Raw genomic sequence first — 20,056 nt, 5'->3', positions numbered from 1 at the left:
AAAAGCTATTTCTAAAGTTTATTTGGCCAGATGGATCACTCTTTGTATTTCACATGCCTACAATGCAAAAAGGTTTATCTCCTCCTGATATTGTTAAGGCTCACTCTACCAGGTCCATGGCGACTTCTGCTGCCTTTTGGTCTAGGGTACCTTTGGACGATATTTGTGCAGTAGCGACCTGGGCCAATTCACATACCTTCATTTCCCATTACAAATTAGATCTGATTTCGAGGGGTAGAGCATCCTTTGGCTCAGCGGTGCTCAGGAATATCCTTCCATAAGGGCCTCCCAGGATCAGAGTAGCTGGGGACTCCGTCCCACAGGTTGCAGATAAAATGAAGTTAACTACTTCAGATAAAGAAGTTATGTACTCACCATAACGTTCCATCTGAGTAGTTATACTTCATTTTTCTGCAATATTCCCTCCCTCTGTCCCCTGGACCTTGTCCTGTCTTTTCAGGTTTGGTTTATTGGGTTGAGTTGCTTATGTTTTTAGTTGCAGCAAACTCGATCTGAGGGAAGATAGGAGATGGTAGGGCATTATGGGTAAGGGGAGGAGCTCGGAGCTTGGAGCAGATGCTAGAAAAAAAAGTTGCCGGCTCGGATCCGTATACCCACAGGTTGCAGAAAAATGAAGTATAACTACTCAGATGGAATGTTATGGTGAGTACATAACTTCTTTTTCTATAGGATGCTTACCTCCATATATCAGTTCGGACCACTTGCAGGAGATTCCGCAGGTCTCATACAAGGTTGTCTCACTGTCATTTTACTGTTTTGTCCCAAGAGTTTTCACAAAGTGTCTGGCATCAGTCATTGCCTTCTGCAAAACTATGGAATTCAGATTTTTTTCTTACTTAGATAACTTGTTAATCATAGCTACTTCAACACAATTTATCCTACAACATTTCCAGTTCACTCTTCTTTCTACCGCAGCTGGACTTTATGATCATCTACAAATAATCTTCCCTTCAGCCATCTCAGGACCTTGTTTTTCTGGTCTGCAGGCTTAACACAAAAAGAATGCAGCCATTCTTACTTCAAAATAAGGTGTATAATCTTATGAACTACTTCCACAACCTTGCATCCCTCAGCCAATGTTCAGCAATGGAGATCTTAAGGGGTCTGGGGTTTCATGGCCGCTACTATCCCCATACTCCTCCTAGCCTGACTGCATATGAGGAAAATCCAGTGGTACTTTAAAATAGTTTGGTTTCTGTGCTCTCATCCTCTGGGCACAATGATTCCTGTTTTACCCCGTCTCAGACTGGAACTCTTATGGTTGAAGGATCAGATGAAACTCAACCCAGGGCTTCCCTTCAATTCTTCAGCCCCAGTTCAGAAAATACAGACAGATGCCTCGGACAAGGCATGAGTAATCCTGGGCAGGCACCCAACAAATATAAGGCAGATTGCAACCAGTGGTACTAAAAGAACATATCATCATGAAGGAAATGAGGGCCCTCGTCCAGGCTCTTCAGGTCATATCACATCTCTGGAAACCAGGTACCCTATGAGTGTTCACAGATAACACCACAGTAATGTGGTACATAAACAAGCAAGGAGGAACCAGATCTTACTAATTGTGTAGACTGACACAGAAAGCCCTGGGTCCTTGCCACAAAGAAAAACTTCATCCACAGCCACATACATGCCATCACAGGACTATATGTCGGTGAACTCTTTAAGCAGGTCCTTGGAAGGACCATCATAAATGCACCCTGGACAGGCTAGTTTTCCAGACATCCATCAGTATTTGGGACTTTTCAGATAGATTTGTTTGCTTCAAAAACCAACAAATCATTTCCATTATTTTGCACCAGGGACCCTTGACCCTCATCTTGGAGGATAGTTGCTTTTACTTTTCAGTGTACAAGGAAGTTCTTCTATGCCTTCCCTCCACTACTACTCATTCCAAAAGTTTTTCTAAAGACCCAGAAAGAAAAAAAACAAAACTATTGCTAGTGTTTCCCTTTTAGCTAGGATGGCATTGATTCCCTTCTCTTTATATTCTAGTCAGGGGTAAGTACTGCAAACTGCTACTCCAAGCAGTTTTCATCATACAGCAGAAAGGGTTACCTATTTCACCTAACTCTGTGCATGATTAGGTTCTAATTCCTTAGGCACCATTTTTCTGAGGATGTTAAGGTTCTTCATGAAGCCAAGAGACCCACCACTTGAAGATCTTATATAGCTAAATGGAAGTGATTTTTCCTATTAATACCAAAGGAATGAACCAGAACCCCAATCAGTCAGTGGTACCTTCCATTCTGAAATGTCTGTGTAAGCTTCACATACAGGTCTGGTCTGTTCTTCCTTCAAAGCCCACTTATCAGCCATCTACACTTGCTTATCTCTCTCTCTCCCACTTACGTCCAGATTTGAGGTCAATTTATTTTTTTAAAGTGGTCCTCCATCTTAGATCACTTAGAAAATCCATTATGCCTACTTGGGACCTCAACTATGTGATGGAAAAGCGTACTTTACCTCCTACTGAACCAGCAACATTAGCAAACCTCAAATTCTGCACCTGGAAAACTATCCTGCATCTGGCCCTCACTTCAACAAGAAGAGTTTCAGAACTTCAGGCACTCGTGGCCTTTTCAGTCCTTATTTTTCAGAAAGACAGGGTTGACCCTCAGGGCTAATCCTTCATTCATGATTCAGATTTTTGGGTGAAGAGAATCATACCCAGTAGCTACATTATCCCTTTTCATTCTGGTCCCACCCTATCTTATAAGGTTCTTCCAGATGTTCTACTCGGCCATTAAAGAGCAGCAGCACAACAAATTTCTTGGCTGGTACAAAAAAAGAGCCATCCTACAGGTCCCACCAGTCCAAAAAGAATCCACAGTCTAATCAAGATTCTTTTTAGTTCCCAACAGAAACAAACCTCAGACACATACTAGATCTCAATTGTCTGAACACTTTTGTGTTATAAAGGCAAAATTCCAGATAGTCACCGTGTAGTTCATTCTTCCTCTCCTCAGGAAGGGGGAGCTGAATGTGTTCTGTAGACCTTCAAGATGTCCTCCATAACATTAGGATCGCAAGGTATTCTAGAAGTTAACTTTGATTCTGGCTGGAAGACCATCATTGCCAATTTCAAACTTTGCTGTTCGGTCTTACCAGAGTTCATCAAGTGCACAGCAGTAGTAACAGCTGCTGATCTCAGACTGCAATATTCCTGGGTATTCTTAGGTGACTAGCTCCTAACAGCAAACACAAAGGGCTCTCACATACTAACAGGAGATTATTTGCTTCACTTGTGTTGATCCTTGGGTATCTCTGTAAATTTCAAAAAGTCATATCTGGAACCAGCTTGATCTTTGGACTTTATAGGCTGCCTTCTGGACAGAATTTTGCAGATAGCAAAACTTCTAGAGTCAAGGTAAACTTCTTTTCATCTTCAGGCACATGAAGTTCTCAACTCAAACAGTCCTCCAGCTTGTCTCATTCTGAAGCTATTGGTAACATGGTGGCTTCAATCACCCTTGTTCTACTTGCCAGATTCTTCATGACAGGCCTTCTGTGGATACTGTCATTCCAGTAGCCACAGTCCACTCACCATCTCTAGCATCCTGTGAATATGTCTTTGGTATACCGTCATCCCTTCATTTGGTGGGATACATTGACCTCAGGTATCCCAGGGATGTCCTTTTGTTCTTTCCTTACTGCTGGCCACTGTTACAACAGATGTTTCCCCTTTAGGTTGGGTGGGATATTTCAAAGGGAAGATGGTCTAAGGGATTTGGAATCATTTAGAGGTCCATCTTCACATCATCAAAGTTCTGGAGAGGAGGGCATACCTCCCGTCACTGCAGTTACTTCATGACTTCCTTCCACAGGGTGTGATTTCCATCCAGACTGATAATGCCTCTGTAGTATGGTATATCAAAAAATGGGGTTGGGGGATTTCTTTTAATATACCCTTTGGAGAAAGACCAAGAGAGTATGGTAATGGGCAGTGCCTTCTCAGCACTTTTTATTAGTAACTCAAATTCCAAGTAGTTCCAGTGTTCTAGCAAATAGATTGAGTCAATGCATCCTCATTATTCATGAGTGGTCCCCTCAACATCGCAGTTGCAGGAAGGAACTTCAGCCATTCTACCAGCTTTGCTATGATCTTTTTGCCTCTCCCAGTAACACAAAATTTAGCAGCTTCTTTGCTCTCCTCCTTCTACAGGGACAGTCACAAAAGAATACTGTGAAGGCCACTTGGACTTTTGTATGTTTTCCCACCTCTTCCTCAATAATGAAAGTTTTACAGGAAGCTACTCTGTGTGAGGCAGAAGCTATCCTTGTTGCTCCTTTCTGACCCAGGCAGGTTTGTTTTTCCTTTATATAGCCTCATCTTCTGCAACCCCCATAGTTCCTAGAGCCTTATCCCAATATCCTATCTCATTCATCCAGCAAACCCCATCAGGACATCAAGTCCCCTCAGGGTAACAGTTCCAGCGATGGTCAGATGATGTTCTTCGTGTTTCACTGTTGCAGTCATTACATTCGGGTAATCTGAAAATCCTTCCACGTGTAAAATCTACAAGAGCAAGTGGAAAAGATTTTCCTTGTAGGTTACTGCTAAAGGTTTCAAACCTTTTAGAGCTCCTCTTCCCTTCATCTTGCAGTTTTTAGTGGATCTTCTTCATTCTTGGGCAAGTAACTCTACCATTAAATCCTAGTTTGCTGCAATTTCTAATTTTGATGCCGGCTCAAATTCATCATCTGTGGCTTTCCATACATCTGCACATTTTTTTCTCAAAGGAACCTTTCTGTTGAGTCAATTAAGAGCACCATTCCAACATGGGACGTTACCTTGACTTTGCAGGCTTTGATAAAAATGGTTTCTTCTGTCTCACTGAAGCACCTTTCCTCGAAAATGTTATTTCTGGTAGCTGTTACTTCAGCCAATAGAGTCTCAGAGCTACAAGCTTTTGTCATGCAGACAACCTTACTTAACTTTTCACAAAGGTAGTGTTGCTCTTAAACAAAACCTTTCCTTTGTGCCTAAAGCAGCTTTAGAGTCAGCTTTGAACCAGTCAATCTGCCTGATTTCTTTCTAAGTCATTCTATCATAGAAAAATTTATTTCCATACTCTAGATGTACATTACTGACATGGATTTTACCTTCACAGAACTAAATCTCTATGTAAGGATAGACAACATTTTTACATCTTTTTAAGATTAAGCTTGATTCTAAAGTTTCTTTGACCAAGTGTTTGTCAGGTTGCATATTTTTTTTATCTACACTATAAGGGTCTGACCCTTTCTTCCAAACTAAAAACCTGTTCTACTATATCCAATTCTACATCTGTTGATTATTTCAGACACACAACTCTGGATAACATCTGTGCAGCAGCAACTTGGCCCACTATGCACAAATGTATCGGATAGTATGAACTAGGCCTAGTATCTAGATCTAGAGCAGTCTTTGTTTCCACCATACTGAGGGGTATGGGGTATCTTACCATGATGCCAGATAGGATGCAGATCAGCTAGGGAATCTGTTCTAACCAGTCAAAACAGACTGAGGACAGCACAGGATATGAAAGTTATGTTCTTACCATAATGACAGATACTAGTTGTCCCTGTCTGTCTTGGCATCCTGAGTTCCTTTCCCCTTTCCAAATTATCTTGTGCTACTTTTGACTCCTGGAGGACCTGTCAGACCTGTGCCTGAAGCCTGCGCCTTGGTTCTTTATTCTTACCTTTTTGGTCCATTGCATACACACACCCCGCACGTGTGTGTGTGTGTGTGTGTGTATATATATATATATATATATATATATATATATCTACTTCAGTAGATCGAACATATTACAAGTTCGGACCACATATGGCCGAGACCATATGTTCGAACTTGTAATAGTTCGAACACTGAGGTAAAAAAAGAAAAAAACAGCAAAAAAACAAAATTAAATGTTTGTAGCAGGGGCCGTAGTCCCCCTGCACCTCCACGCCCCCTTACTTAATTATACCAACTCCAAGATCGCACTACATTGTGGAAAAGGGAAATCTTCCCATTCCACACTGTACAGAGATCTCCATTCAGTCCGATCGAACATTTACAAGTTCGAACATATGGTCTCGGCCATATGTGGTTTGAACTTGTAATATGTTCGATCTACTGAAGTAGACCCATATATATATGTGTATATATATATATATATATATATATATATATATTACACACACATATGTGTGTGTGTGTATATTTTTATTTATATATTATGAGAGTGAAAGAGCTCGAGCACTGGTGATGCTCTAATGAAAAAAGTTACCAGCTCTGATTTGCCTCAAAGCAGATAACCCAACTATTTAAGATGGGACAACGAATATCTATTATTATAGTAAGTACATAACTTTTGATACCAATATAAACTTATATGAGGTAGTTTGTAGGGGATCTTTTCAAGGTTTCCTAACTGAAGTAATAGCTTTAGAACCAAGATGAAGGGTGATTTTTTTTGTAATAATGTAACTGCCTGTTTTTGTAAAAGTTGCATATTAATATTTGTTTTCTGCAGTTGTAGGCCTCTGTCAAAAGCCCATCTTGGCTCTGTGTTTTTGCTTATGTCTATAACCTGTTTGGGCTTTGTTTTTCCATTAGAAAGTTTGTTTAATGTCATCTCTATTTCTTGTTTGATAACCGCTTTCACAACATGTCCTGCTTGATCTTGGGTTAAGTTAGATAGAGGAAGTTGACGTGTAAAAGCACTACCCCTTTCCTGAAATTAACTAGTGAAGTTTCCCATTTATAAAGTGCGGAATAACACTAAATGGAAGATGTTCTTCGTGTTTCACTGTTGCAGTCATCACACTTGGGTTATCTGCCTGCAGGTAGCCCTCAGTCGGCCCGAATACCAGAGTCTTGGGATTTCTGCGTCGGATGCTGTCGCCTCTTTCATAACGTCAGTTCATCAGGGGTATAAAACATGCAGCCGAAGCCATTACATCAGCTTTTGTTGCCGCATGGGAGCCCGAAGCAGAAGCAGTTCGCAAGTGCCGGTCGGCTACCTGAAATTTTCGTTTTTCGAGTTTCAAACCTGAAGTCTTCTAAAGCTAAGTACCCTGTAGGGGATCCTTTTTTCTTGCTCTAACCAATGTCAGAAAAAGTTAACAATTGTCATGCCTGTGGAAAGCAAGTACCTCACAGAGATTTTCATTCTTGCTGCATCATCTGTTTAGGCCCAGACCACGACGTTCCTCGCTGTCTGCTTTGTGCCTTAACGCCCAAACTATTAGCTGTTGGGCTATCTTTGTCACTAAATTCTTTTGCTCTCGTTCTCTGTATTCCAAAATGGCTTCGATAAGCCATCTGACTACCGATCATCTGAAAAAACGTAAGGATAAAGACAGAGACAGGCCGCATAGGTCCAAAACTGCCAACGACTCTTCCGTTAAGCTAGTCGCCAGTCCACCGGTACTCAGTGAGGCGCTTTTGCAGTCCCTAATACCCACTTCTACAGATTCGCAAGCCACTGCTGAGACCCATTCGGAGTCCGGTATGCCACGAGATGCTTCTTCGAGTATGGAACCTGCAGATGTCTCTACCTTGGATGGGTCCAAAGCCGCTGTGCAGGCACCGGCTTCTGAGGGTGTATTCCGACCTTCCGATGTTTGTATTAAACCGACGTCTTTGTTTCTGAGTAAAACTACCAAGATTCTCAGGCCCAGAGTTCGCACTATGCCTAGAAAAACGATGACCAAAGCGCATGCTCAAGCTCCTATGCCACAGAAACAAATGCTTAGAATGGCTGAAGACTTTATAACTTTAATTAGGGGAAGCCAGCCTTCCCCCTCTAAAAGGCAAATAATTGATTTTCCTTCTGATTCTACAGACCACGAGTCCGATGACTCTGATCCCTCTGATTACCAGGACTTACCCTTATCTACCTATGAGGATTCCATTCCTTCTGCCTCCCCTCCAGAGGACTTTTCTTTTGATGAAACCTTGCATACTTTAAGAGAGCATTTCCGCTGGGAATGCCAGGACTACCCTCAGTCCAAGAAAAGACTCAGAGAATTTTTAGACTTGCCTCAGCACAGGCCTCTAGCTATACCCCCTGTCCTGGATATTGTAGATGATGTCTTAATGGAATCCAGTCTTACCCCTGATACTTTACCACCATCTCCTAGAAAGCCTGACAGGTACTACAGAGTACCTGACTCTCACAAATTTCTCTTTAAGAATCCCACTGCGGATCCAGAGATCATTTCACAGGGGCCTAAAGGCATTAAGGCTACTACAGCCAAAAACTCTACCCCTTCGGACAGGGATTCTAGAGCTTTAGAGAGATGGGGTAAGAAGGTATATACCTCTGCAACTCTTGCCATCAGGACTTTGAATTGCCAGTTTCAGATGTTAAAGTACCAGCAGCATATTATGGAACTAATTAAACAAAAAATGTTGCTTCTAGATTGTACAGAAAATAAAGATTTACAAGAGTTAATGCATTCTACAAACCAAGTTAGTAAACATACTTTGCAGTGTGGTTTTGATGCCTTAGAAGCATTTTTCAGGGCTGCTGTCACCGAGTCTGTACTGAGAAGGCATGCTTGGCTGAAGGAACAAATCTTGCCAGACCATGTCAAAGCAAAATTATTAGATGCTCCATTAAACCAGGAACGTTTGTTTGGCACAAAAGCAGAAGTTGTTCTTAAAAAGATGGAGGGAAAAACTAAATCTATGCAAACTGTTAAAAATTTCTTACAGGTGCAGCCACCTAGATTCAGTAGGCATTGGCCTTTTAAAAACTGGCCCTCCCAGGCCTTCTCAGTCCAAACCCAGGGGCAACAGACCACCAAGACTACAGTCTCAAGGTATGCAAAGATCTAAACAATAGAGTGCTCCCACCTCAAAAACAGGGAGTGGTAAGCCACCCTCTTATGGAAAAAATTCACAATGACTTGTCTATCATCCTTCCCAGCCATGCCCAAGTACTTGCATCCCTAAGGGAAAAACTCACACTGCATGCAAAAAACTGGATGTCCATTACCCAGGACTGATGGGTCCTAAACATTATATCACAGGGATACAGATTCTACTTCCACTCACTGCCACCCCCAAGTGGGTTGCCAGACCTTCCTCCAAACCAGTGGGCAGAGGCTCAAAAGCAAGTACTTTCTCTTCTCAGCATCAGGGCTATTCAACCTATCCAAATAGAGCAAAGGGGACAGGGTTTCTACTCCAGACTGTTCCCGGTGCCCAGAAAAGAGAACTCTTGGTGCCCTATTCTGGATCTGTCAATTCTCAACACCTTCCTGGTGGTCCCACAATTCAAAATGCTTAACACTGCAACAGCTTTTTCCTATGCTAGCCGAGGATGCCTGGCTAGTCACCCTAGACTTAAAAGAAGCTTATCTGCACATCCCCATAAGGGAATCTTGCAGGAAATATCTATGTTTCAGGGCAGGTTCTATGCACTATCGGTTCTCTGCACTTCCCTTTGGCTTATCTACTGCACCCAGGGTATTCACAAAGTGCCTGGTTCCAGCCATTGCATACTGCAGGCAGAAAAATTTTTAAATTTACCCATACTTGGATGATTGTCTGATTCAGGCGAACAGTCAGGAATTGCTACTTCAGCACCTGGCATTTCTAAAAAGACTTCTAAATTCTCTTGGGTACACCATCAACAAAAAGAAATCACAGCTGGTGCCCAGCCAAGACTGTATTCCTGGGGTACACCATCAACGAAAAGAAATCACAACTAGTGCCCAGCCAAATGATTGTATTCCTGGGAGCAAGCTTGAACACAACTTCCCAGATGGCATTCCTCACTCCAGAAAAACAGGTTTATTTGACAAACTACTTCAAACTAATGGCCACCAAAACCCAGCTATCTGCAAAAAAAATACTGCAAGCCCTAGGGTTCATGGCCTAATGCATTCTACTAATTCCATATGCAAGACTGCATATGAGAAAACTTCAGTGGTACTTAAAAAGTCTCTGGTGTCAACATTCTCAGGTCCTGGAAACACTGATTCCTATCATTCCTTCTCTAAGGGCAGAGTTCCTTTGGTGGGCAGAGGCATGCAACCGCAACAAAGGACTTCCTTTCACTCAACCCCTCACCGTCCAAACCCTGAAAACAGATGTATCAGACTATGCATGGGGGGCTCACATGGCAGGCAAATGCATTCAAGGCAAATGGAGCCCAGGGCAAATTCCCCTGCATATCAATCAAAAAGAAATGTTAGCTGTACAGAATGCTCTGACAGCCTTCAAATACTTTATCCTTCCAGGACAACAACTGATAAAGACAGACAACACCACAGTCATGTGGTATATAAACAAGTGGGGGGGGGCTCATTCCTCACTCTGCAGGTTAGCCATGGCCCTGTGGTACACAGCCTTGAGCAACCAAGTGCACCTGCAAGCTCACTTCCTGTCAGGCAAACAAAATTCACTGGCAGACGACTTAAGCAGAACTCTACTGGACCCACACGAGTGGAAACTGGAACCCAACTCATTCAAACTTCTAATCCACAGGTGGGGGACACCAGAGGTGGACCTCTTTGCCTCCTCCAAAAACCATCAATTGAGCAAATGTTGCACCTACTCAGACTGACAGCAGTGCCACCCTGGGACCTTCATCAGACCCCCTCCCTACTGTCCCAGCAGGAGGGACTGATTTTGCAGCCACAGCTGCAAACCCTGAACCTTGGAGCCTGGCTTATCCCCTGAATACACCACCAGCAACCCTCAGGAAACAGGTGCTAGCCTTCATCCTTGAGGCCAGAAGGCCTAGTACTAGGAAATCCTATTCAGAAAAGTGGAAAAGATATTGTTCTTGGATCCAGTCTCAAGGAAAGGACACAGCTGTGCCCACCTTACTTCAAAACCTAGATTACCTAGCAGAGCTGCTTCACAAAGGCCTATCCTTCTCATCAACTAAGATTCATGCCTCTGCCATCTCAACTCATTACAATACTGAGCTACCTCTCTTTTCTCACCCTCTGATCAAACAATTCATGAGAGGAGCTAACAATTTAAGGCCCCCGAGGAGAGCTCCCACCCCTGCCTGGGACCTTAACTTTGTACTAGAGAAGCTCACGCTTCCCCCTTTTGAGCCTGCTGCTGCAGCAGAGTTAAAATTCCTCTCTTGGAAAACAGCCTTATTTCTAGCCATCACTTCAGCAATAAGAGTGTCTGTGTTACAGGCACTAATGGCTGTGGAACCCTTCATTATTTTCCATGTTGACAGGGTTTCCCTCAGGACTTAACCCATCATTTATGCCCAAGGTGGTATCCAATGTGGCTTTAAACCAGTCCATCCATTTACCTATCTTTTTCCCTAATCCTCAGAATAAAGGGGAAAGGATCTTGCACTCCTTGGACATGCACAGATAGCTCATGTTCTACCTTGATAGGACTAAACCTTTCAGAAAATCTGACCAGCTGCTAGCCAGCTTTGCTACAGGGGCAGAGGGCAAGGCCATTTCAAAGCAAACCATTTCCAAACGGATAGCACACTGCATCCATTTCTGCAAAAAACACCATGAAAAACCTACCCCACAGGGGATCAGAACTCATTCCACTAGGGCTACCTTAACCTCTACAGCATTTCTCAGGGGAGTCCCTACCAGGGACATCCTGGAAGCTGCAACCTGGATTTTTTTTTACACAACTTCACCAAGCATTGCAACTTGCTTATCTTTTCTAAATCTAGAGCTGGATTTGCCACAGCAGTCTTACAAGGCCTGCCAGCCAGCCCTAATACTTCTTGACTGCCTCCACCCTTCCTCAGCTTTGGAAATCAACTGAAGTGTGATGACTGCAACAGTGAAACAGGAAGAACATAGTACAGTTGTGTACACTTACCGTAATTGTAGATGTTAGGGTGTATTCACTGTTGCAGACCTGGTTACCCTCCCTCCAGCCCCCTGACTTTTCTTTACTTTCTACCTGTCCTCTTTTTGGCCATATCTTATGGTAATGGTATTTACTTTTTACTAGAGGTGTTACACACCATGTAATTGCTTCCTATTTTGGGGGCTCCTGACATCTGGGGCAAGAAAAGCTGATGTAATGGCATCGGCTGCATGTTTTATACCCCTACCGACCTGACATCATGGAAGAGGCGACAGCATTTGGGTGGCCTAATGGTTAAGGTGTTTGCCTTACAAACACAAGGTGCAGAGTTTGAATCTCACAATGGATAATTGGCTAGGCTTAAAATGGCTCGCAAGGGCAGTTAGCCTAGTACTAATCTAGGAACCTAATCTGACACAGAAATCCCAAGACTCTGGTATGTGGGCCGACTGAGGGCTACCTGCAGGCAGATAACCCAAGTGTGATGACTGCAACAGTGAATACACTCAAACATCTACATTTATGTTAAGTGTACACAACTGTACTTTCTCATTATCTCTCTGGTTGCATTAATAATTTTACCTGATAAGGCGTCTATGAACCTGATAACCATTCTGTGGCTTATCTGTTGGCTCTAGTACAGGGCAATGAATTTCTGTAAAAGTAATGTTTTTCGGCTTTTCCCGGTTAGGGGTCGCCACAGCGGAACTCTGGTCCGCTAATGATTGGCAGTGGATTTTTACAGGGCCGAGTTGCCAGCCTGAAGCCCAACTTTCAAAGAAGGCGCACCCATTCACGCATGCACCTACCTGCATGTCTTTAATGTCACTCGACCACAGGGAGGACATGCAGACTCCACACAGAAGGGGCTCCAGCCAAGAATCGAATGGGAGAACCTCTTGCTGTGAGGCGACACAGCTAACAGCTGCACCACCGTGGCCTAGGGCAATGAATTTCTGTGATGAGGGGAATTATTATAGTATTTTATCCTTAAGATTTTTCTAGCATTGTAATCTATGATCTTGCAAATTGTATCTTTACTTGAAGATATCTCTTCTGAACCCACTGGCTGTCTAAGTAGTTGCTACTCCTTTTGAGCCTCTAAAACCTTTTTATGCAAAGATCTAGTGATGTATGTGAACAGGCTCATGTTTCATTAACACACATCATTAAAATGACCTATATGTGTATTTGAATTCCTTCCCCTGCTCTGGGATTGGGGTATTAGAGTGTTCTGTTATACCTAACCAGTTCTGGAACCATTCAGATACTTTCTCAAAAAAAAAAAAAAAAAAAAAAAAGTTAAATTTCCATTGTCTGTCTAAGCCAGGGTACGTGGGCAATAACTATAAATATTAGTGCATGGTCTGATAAATGAATCGAACCATAGGTTGAAGACCTGACCATACGGCCACTTTCTTTAGTTATCAGACAGTTATCAGTTCTAGAGAAGGTGAATTTGTGTGGTATAAAATGAAGCTGGAGGCTTCAGGATGTTATGAATATCTGATATATACCTATCAGTCTTCTGAATTGTTTGACTTTTCTACTGACAGAATGAATGAATGTACATTGTTTGAGGGCCTGAGTACACTTCTTCATGAGATCTTGTTAAATTCTAATACTTGGCTGAAAAGCACGAACCTTCTTGAAGATTTATGGGGAAGTGCTGGAGGGATGAGAATTCCCAAAGCAGTGAATAACAGTGTTGAAGTTATCAGGGAATGCTGGCAAGAATAAAAATAACAGCAAGACTGTCACAAAGGATTAAAGTAAGAAAGAGTACGAGATAAGGTTGCCCCTGTCACCTTTATTTGCATTCTTTTTGGAACCTTTGCCACAAGCATTAAGAAAATTGGAGATCCACAGCAGGGGATACGTCAATCTCCCTCTATATAGATGATATTTTGCTGATTTTGACTCATCGAAAGGACAATATCACAATAGTGTGGGAAATTTTAGGAAAGTTTGGAAGGAATCTAGGGTATAAATAAAAGAGAAGCACAGGCCATTGCAGTGAATGTGATGGAAAGAACAAAAACAGTAAGGGAAATAAGGGGGTTTGGAAGTATGAGATAAGATGTATGAGAAATTTTCCTGACAAGTAATATGGAGGAGATATTAAACTCAACATATTATAACGTTCATGATAAAGTGAGGACACAACTTCAGAAATGGGAATTAATAAAAGTAGATAGTGACCAAAGCGTCCAGGTCTTACAAATGTGGATCTTGCCACAGTTTTTGCATTCAGACCAAGTTTTTTGAGGGGATTCCCTGTGCATGTCTATTAAAGAAAACAAAACAGGGAATTACAAATTATTTACAGAAGGGAGGTAGATGTGTAATGTATCTTGGAAAAGGGTGGTAATGGTAAGTCAGTGGGGGGTAGTTGTTCTAGCTGTAAAAGTGGCATGACTAGCAAATATTTTAAGGTTACTTAATGTAGGTTACAAGACAGCGTGGATGGATATGATATGTGAGAAGGAACAGTTTTGGAGAGAAAACTTGCATGTAGTGGAGACATTATTATAAACGCCTAATGGGGAATTGCAATTAGTATGGACTAAGGAAATGCAAAGTGTATGTCCAAAGAACAGAGGTTTGGAATATTTGGTGGAAGCGTCTCCACGTATGCATCTAAACTCCTGCAATGTTGTTAAGAGTTATTTTCTCAGTCAGATGAGAAATGTTGGAGGTGTACAGGAGAAACTGGAATCTGAGCACATATATTTTGCAACTATATTAAGCTGGCAAAATATAGGGAGCAGATACAATGGTTGGCAGATCTTTTGCTCCTGAGGATGGGAACGGTTATAAAAAAGCATTTCCTCCTTTGTAGTTGCAACAGAGTAAAGGATGAAGATAAGGAATTAATCATGTCTGTAACTAAGTGATTACTAGAAATGCGAACAGTCTCTCCCAGTAGTGGATGAAATCAACAGTATAATGAATTATCAGAAGAAAGAGAAAGTGTGGTAAAGGACATGATAGGAGATGGGTAGATTGGATGAAAGATTAATGATATGGTGTACTAATGCTAGCTTGTTTGGTAGTAGATGAATTGTAGGATTATATGGCACTGCTCATAGGATTGCTTTTTTTATTTCACCAGTAGAAAAGGATGTAGTCCAGAATAATTGAAAGGTATGGTGAAATATAAAAGCTGGGTCTGTGTTTAAACAGTACAGAAGTTGTGGGTTTCAGCATTACTAAAACTGCAAACCAAAGTTAATATCTCTGATCAGTACTAGCTAGACGGTAACAATAAGTGTCAGGTTTGTTATCATCAGCTTTTGTCACTTATGTTTGCAACTAGAACTGGGCATATGAAAGCGTTGTATATTTACAAAGCTCATTCTGTAAAATGATGATGCTTATGTCTGGTGGTAAACATGAAACAAAATCTAAGTTTTTTATTTCAGGGGCAGTCTAGTTGTGTGACTACTCAAAGTTCAAATAATATCGGTTATGCAAAGGTGTATTCATCAATGAAGACTGCTGTGATCAGGGATTTACCTTTGACCCGAGCTGTGACATCTCCGAGTTGACTGCATTAAATCTGAGGAATTAAAGGGTAAAACCAGTTGCAACAGGTTGTGGCTTGCCCCTCCTACAAAACAGGTCATCTCAGAACACTCTTTTTATGGAAGTGGTCTTCAGCAAGCTCATCTGGTGCTTCATATCAGACCTTGAAGCTCCATGTCATGTTGTGAGATCCAGTAATGTCCAAAGCACTGGCTCCTGTAACTATTGAAGGAAATATACAACTAATTATGAATTTAAATTTAGGTACGCATATGCTGAGGTCTCCCTTTATATATAGTGTAAACAGTGTCATTTTTGCATTTTCCAGTCTGTCCACTTCAAAGCTGAAGGACTGTTGTAGGCAATACCAACATTTGCATCTGCATATCTCCAAAGCTCAAACTCTTCCCTTGACTCTTATGATGCTCCTCACTTCAGTCTCTCTTTTGAATCATATTTTTTACTTAAGGCATCTGGCTGCTGATCTCAGGAGCTTATGTGACTTGTTAGTGTTCTTTCTCAGATCCTCCCCCAATTAGTTTACAAAGTGATTGGTCTAACACAAGTATTTATACATAATAGTTTGTATTACTCATTTACTGGCACTTTTTCTGTCAAAGTTTTGCTCCTCACACCTGCTTTGGATTGCTGTGCCTACATTTTCTTTACTAATTACATTTTAGAGCTAAATACATTATTTGAGGTTACTGTTTGGGGATGGGACTATACTGTTAAGGGCATACTTGCTGTTGCCATAGTGTATAACTTTTCAGATCGCCGGAATATTTTTCCTCAATTTACAACAAAATTAGTTCCTGATATTCATTACTGTTATGAGACTATTCTGATAACAAGTAGTTTATTTACATCTAACAATGAAACTTTATTTTACTTGCTGCTTTACAGTTTTTTTTTTATGTTTTAGTCAGTTGAGTATGTAAAAAGACAAGTCCTTATGCTTTAAAACATGTGTCCATTGTGGTGACAAGACATGCCCTAGGACATTTGCCAGTTATGCATAATATGTCAGAGGCTGGATTACATGAAATAACATTGTGAAATCTAAGGATTTCATTACCCTGACACTATAAGAGGCCATATAAGGAAAAACAAAGGAAAGAAAACTGAAAGCTAGAAGGCTGTTAGATTAGGAACTTCCATTTTAAAGTAGCTATTAGGCATTAGACAGACTAAAAGGTAAAATGTGTTTCATTTAAAAGACAGTTAAGCAGAAGGGAAGAATAACCTTGTTGGTCAAGTATGAGAGACAGCAGTTCCCAAGGGAAGGCTACAGACTGTTCTTCTTCTGTTCTCTTTCTCAAGGGAAGAATCAAGAAACTGTTAGATAATGGGACAGCTAGGCCCCTGAAAGACTGCAAAACAAGACAAGACATTAGAACCAAGGCTAAGGAAACATGTAAAGCATTACAGGGTTTTGTTATTACTAAGATATACTTCAGATACAGTTTGGGAAGTCAGTCAGTTTGACGTGACATACCGAAAAGATTAAGTATCCAGCAGTTCATAAAGGAAGCTGCAATACAGGCACTTGATCCTGAGTACAGATGACAGGTCAAATAAAGACTGTTTCAGTTGACATTATTCAGGGCAATCAGAATGTATGTGCAGAAACTTTGGATATATTTATCAGCACTGTTATTACTAACCATCATTCCTACAGACTGTTATTGTTTATCAGCACTGTTAATGAAGACAGTATTCGGATATTGTGAACATGTAATAAAGCCTTATTAAATGAACTACAGTATTTGGAGAATTCTTTCTGAAAAGTACACAAGACTTGGCCCATAAAGGAGAGACTGGTGCCTGTTCAACATGAGTTTGGGTAAGATAAAGACTTTCGTTTCAGTCTCATTTCAATTATTTCTAGTTAATTCCAGTAAAGTTCAGTCTAATCATTTCTTACAATGGAAAGTCACTATGAATGGGGTAATACAGTTAAAGTGAGTCCCAAAACCCCATAGTAACCTTGCATCATCAGTCAATACTACAAGTGTTCTACAGAATAGCAGTGTTTTGTTCAACTACATGTGTTCTATGGACTACGGAGTAGCAGTGTTTTCAGTCCAAGCAACCTTATCAGCACTACATGTAAAACATTTCTTCAGAATTTCAGCATACACAGCTGTAGTAAGTAAGCCTTTCAAGTACAGTTTTTAATGCAGCATCCAGCTTAACTTCAAGGTTTCATTAACAGTTCACAGTGACAGCAAATTTTTCATAACAGACTTTTTTGCAGCACACCAGTGTTTTCCCATAACTGAAGACTGTAAATTGTATACAGAATAAGTCAGAAATTTTGGCACTACAGTTTCTCATTACAGAGCAGACCTTTATGTAAGACAACACTAATATTCCAGATGTAAACTTCATGCAGAAAACTGACAGGGCAAACAACCTCTGCATACAGTAATTGCAGCTGTTAAATTGCACAGCACCAGTGTTTACTTCAGAAAAAGCCTCAAAGAACTTCAGCAGACCTTCACTAAATCAACAAACTTCAGCAGTGTTCCTTCAGAATATAAAAGGCATTAGCCAGTTAACTGCTACATACAAACTTTCAAGTTTCCAGTGTGATGTCACACAGCCAAGAAGCAACAAAAAGGTTAAAAAGCTACAGATGACAGAGATTCTTCCAGGATCATAAAGTTATTGAAGACTTTATATACTCTTTTTAGTTAACAGCTCAAAAAAGTTTAAGTTCATCAGTAAAAGTCATTTGCATTCTTGTATAAACATGTGAAGTAATACTTCTACAGTTAAGACATCAGTTAATCTTTGGTTTAAATTTAAAACCTGGTTAAAGCAGTCTAAAAAACTGTGTTCCAGAAATATTATTTTAAAGTTAAAGGTTATTAGTTCAAGAATGTTAAATATGTCTAAATGCAAAAGAATTAACTCACAGAAGCAGGCTACAGGAAAGCATTTGCATAATGAGTCAGCTTCTATCAGTACGGTTTCAGACTTGAACACAAATTCTTGTGTAAATGCTTCAGACTTGAACATAAATTCTTGTTTAAATGCTTCAGCATATACAATCCAACATACAGAGTTAAGTTGTAGTACAGTTTCAAATACAAATGTTCATAATGTAATACATTCTTGTTTACACGTAATTCAAAATACAGAATTATGTTGCAGTATTAAACATACAAATGTCAGCACAGTCGATGTACATAACATGTAAGCAATGTCTCAAGTTCAGATTACTTCATCTAGTTTCTTATTTTCAGAAGCAAGTGCAAGCATTGCACTGAGGGGGGCATAAGAGGAATCAGAGTGCAGATTTTGGTAAAGTAAATTCCAGCATAAAGAAATATACTTCAGTGCAATGTAAAATTGCTACTGTTTCAGAACAAAATAAAGAATGCATTCCATAGCTGTCTATAAAGGGTGTGGCAGTCCAACACCAAACCAGAGCATTTATCTGTCATTGTCTAAGGTTAAAAGAAATGACAATATTTCAGTGCTTACAGGAAAATTATGAAATAATGTACTGATTAATACAGACAAGTCAGCTTCAGTTACAAATGGACCTTTATTAGAGGACACAAATGCAGTCTTGTCAGAATTTAAAGAGTCAAAGATTGCATTAGCTAACAGTTCAATGTGTAACAGCTCTGTAGTAGGTATGAATATGTCATCAGTTATATGTTTTAGAATTCAGTAACAAGATTTTATGGAAAAATAAAAATGCTACTTAATGTACAGTAGCGCACACAGATGACACTTGTAAGAATTTGCATGCAGTAGTTTGTACAAATGTACAGATTTTAAAGAATTGGTTGACAGAAATATGCAGATTTATGGGTTAAAGATGCAATAAATTCCAGTTCAGCTGCCACAGCTAAAGTGCTCAGAAAGACATACTGGGTGTGGTCAGTTAAAAAGAAACAAAAGGGTATGTTGTGTAGGGCATACCAGAAATGATGGTCAAGTTAATCTGCAGAATAAAGGGTTTACAGTTGCAGATTTGGCAAATTAACTTTGTGTGTTATTGTTTTGTTTAGCAGTCATTAGTTAAGAGCTTTGTATTAAAGTGTTGCAATGCATAAACAATATCTTAATACAGACAGAGACAAAAACGCATTCACAAATATTACAGAATGTAAAAGTCAATGCTACAGTGTATAAAATCAGATCAGTTTAAATCTGGTAATAAATGTGTTTATGTAATCAGTTTAAGACTGTATATATTTCATACAGAAATGGCAGTTTACCAAGCACATCAGATCAGATTACAGCCAGCTTAGCAAACTGAATTAAAGACAGTGCTGTATGCCATAATTCAGTATGGTGAAGATCACTTTAATGCATTTATAGTTTTTACTATTTATCCAAGAAAATTGTAGACAGTAATGATAAATTCTTGCATCATTCAGTAGTACTGAAAAATTACAGTGGTTGGAGTTTCACTCACAGAACAGTATGTTAAAAATTAAGGGTCACGAGAGAAATTGTAAAAAGTTCAACATTTAAAATTTATTTTATATAGGTGCAGAAATGCATAGTGTTACATTACTACTTTAGTTTCATTTGGGTTATCAGTTTGCTTACAGACTTGCAAGAGTTTATTAGCAGCAAATGTTTATTTCATACAAAAAATGTAAATAAAGTTAGCACAATAAGCAATGCTATCCGTTTATAATTGTTAAAGATGCAAATGTTATTTTAAGGACCTGATACTAA

The 20,056-nt window shown here is 40.2% G+C and overlaps 1 protein-coding gene across 1 annotated transcript in view; it reads left to right on the top strand.

The window, feature by feature from the left end:
* ODF2 (outer dense fiber of sperm tails 2) overlaps positions 1-20,056 on the top strand; it is a 1,208,318-nt gene that overhangs the window by 168,892 nt on the left and 1,019,370 nt on the right. The window lies entirely within an intron of this gene.

Source organism: Protopterus annectens, chromosome 16.part0 (genome assembly GCF_019279795.1).
Source record: "Protopterus annectens isolate FY-2018-M chromosome 16.part0, PAN1.0, whole genome shotgun sequence".
NCBI lineage: Eukaryota > Metazoa > Chordata > Ceratodontiformes > Protopteridae > Protopterus > Protopterus annectens.
The sequence above is the reverse complement of the archived record's forward strand: the minus strand, read 5'-3'. Positions and strand labels throughout refer to the sequence as shown.